The following is a 3,185-nucleotide window of genomic DNA, read 5'->3' as shown; positions in this document are numbered from 1 at the left end:
TATATATATATATATATATATATATATATGACGTGTTTTTTTCAGTTTCCGTCTACCAAATCCACTCAAGGCGTTGGTCGCTATGGAAGAAGATACTTGCCCAAGGTGCCACGCAGTGCGATTGAACCCGGAACCATGTGACTGGAAAGCAAGGTTCTTACTACACAGCCGCAACTGCGCCTATATTTTGCAAATCCAAAATGAAGATACCCAACCTTTGACGTAAAGTTATCTTTAATACTACAATCTTTAATACATAATGTTAGTATAACAATTCGTGGTAGATACAAAAGTTAATTGGTATTTACATGTAATATTTCTTTTCGGACTTAGGGTATGGAATCTGTACCAGTTGCAGTCAATATTTCCATTGTATAAATAACTGCATTTACCCGCTTCCTATATAATATTTTGTACACCTGTAACAAATATGTAGGTATTTTATGTATATCTATATGTATATGTGTGTGTGTGTATATATATGTATATATATATTTATATATATATATATATATATATATATATATATATATATATATATATATATATATATATATGCACGCACACATATACACACACACATCTATACATTTATATATATTATCATTGAGTGACAGAGCAGTGCATGCCAAAGTGACACTGGGGTACAAATATACGAAGCCCAATATACCTATCATTCCTACTCGCCTGATAATGGTACACCAGCCACATGCATCATAACCATATGATCGTGATATGTCAAGATAAAATGCGCATGACCTTACATGTCCAATTAGAATTTTCTGCAGTTTGAGTAGCCCATCACACTCAAAAGATCCTTGAATAAGTGTCGCTTAAGGATGATGAATGAAACACCCATTTTTCCAGAAGTGAATTATTCAAACCCAAAGAATTACTCTCAAAACATGGACATTGTGCTCTTCTACTATCCCTGACCGTGATCAGAGATGCACATATCGTCAGCCACTAAGGGACATGCTCATCTGGTTATGGTCAAGCAACACACAAAAACAATGATTTTATGTTAAGACTAAGATATTGTAAATTGGTCAGTTTACCCCTGCCTATATCATGGTAGGATGCATGTGAGCGTTGGGTGTCTTAAGTATGAACACCAAAACGTAAAGCGCCACGTCTTCCACTATTATGTCCCCAGATACAATTCTCTTCGTGATTAAATAATTCAATAGTTTCAATAATAGTTTCCTTGGGTGAACGAACAGTTTGGTTGTTTGCGTGAGTAACAGAAAAATAGGCGGTTCATTCAGCTACTGGTTTTATTGCCTGCCTATGATCCACCTCTGATAATTTCTAATCCACCTTTTTCATCACATCGTTAACAAGCATTTTTATGAGTCAACAAAACCTGGCATCAAGGATATTGCATTTTGCATTGCATGTTGGGTAATGGAGAATATCAATCATTGCTATGGAATCATTATTGGTTAAATATCATTGTGTTAAGAACAAAGAGTAGTGAGATATTTTGTGCATACTATAAATATGGCTTGTTAAATTTGTCGTTTTGGACAAATTGTTTTATAGTTTAGCTTTCCATAATTCATGCTTTTGGATCAACTAGAACAACTAACCCATAGCATTCCTTATATCTTTTCCCTAATAAATGAAATGGAAAAGAACCGTTGTGAAAGATCTATTATATGAAATTAATAACTCAGATCTTAGTTTTAGTATCTATCACGTTATCTACCTTGGATGGAATTGCATATTTCATGACTCTCAGTTATGGTTTAACCTGATTAGCCATAAAGAATTCAAGTCAGCTATTGCTCACAGTGACTGTTTCCATTTCTTTTGTGTATATTTGTAGTATATTACATCGTTATTAGTTAGGTGAAATCCTTTTGTTCGAGATATTTGAAGTTCAAGATAATTGAAGCTGGTGTGCATATGGCCTTTTCTATGTTATTGCATGAAAATCTATAGAACGTAGACATTATAACATACGAATCAATTTAGTAACACCATTAAAGATATCGACTTTTCAGTCAACAAACAATTGACATGTGTCTCATACTGATACACAAGAGCTTGGAGTAAATTACCAACAGGAGCGGTGTCTGAACTAGAGTCACGTATAATGTATAATAATTGTAGATGTTGAGTAAAAGTTGAATAAATGTTTTGAATCAGAGGTTTTCTGATTTTCAGCCAACCAATTGCATTAAGAACGAAGAGAAAAAGTAGAGAAAATAAAATCCGAGCAGTTATTCCATTGTTATTCTAACTACTAACACGTATTCATACAAAACATCGAAAAGTACTACGGTATATACTTATGTACTGCTATGTATTTGCTTCTTTGTGTGTGCTTCAGTTATGAATGCTAAATTATAATATAAACTAATCATAAGATCTAAGTTATTCATATATTTCGTTGCTTGGCAACGACAACGTAAGATAAAGACGACACAGCTCAATAAAAAAAGATACTGGTGGTGGTATTCGATTGGTAAAAATGGTTTTGGCTCGGCTGATATATTTGATGTTGGCTGTTACAAAATCTCTTGGGGGAAAAGAAACTAGATTAAAACATTAATTTTTAATGTACCTTAAAAACTGAATTATGATAATTCATCACTACCCCCCAGCTATATCTTTATCTTTGAAAGTATGAAATCTTGTTCGTTGACAGTATGCCAACTGAGCAAAAAAAAATTGGCAGATCTTGTATTTCATCTTACCAAATTGAATTCTATAAAATTCAGCAAGAAATGAGCGATGTGAAGCTGAGAAATATATGGAATTAGCTGTTTTTATTCAAAAGAAATAGCACAGAAAGTATTTTAAATTCTACTGCAGAGTGCTCTGTTTAATTGTCAGGATGAATAATGGAACAAATGTTTGAAAGATTATTTTGGTACTCCAGCTAAATATATTAAAATAGTGCATTTACTTTTGCAAAGAAAAAATAGTACACAAAAATCACAGATAACTGATAGATATTAATATGAAGGAAGTAATGGAACTAGACTGAAAGTCTAATGTTTTCAGCTTCAATAAAAATTAGTTTCTACAATGATAATCATTATCATAATCAAGTGATAATACTAAAAACATTTGAACTTCAAATCTTTGCACAGATTACTTCAGCTTATATGATTTCCTCTCATTTTTCAATCAGATTGTTGTTGTTTTTGTTGTTGTTGTTTTTTTTATTGTTG

The sequence above is a fragment of the Octopus bimaculoides genome, chromosome 3, assembly GCF_001194135.2.
Source record: "Octopus bimaculoides isolate UCB-OBI-ISO-001 chromosome 3, ASM119413v2, whole genome shotgun sequence".
NCBI lineage: Eukaryota > Metazoa > Mollusca > Cephalopoda > Octopoda > Octopodidae > Octopus > Octopus bimaculoides.
This window is presented reverse-complemented; position numbering follows the sequence as displayed.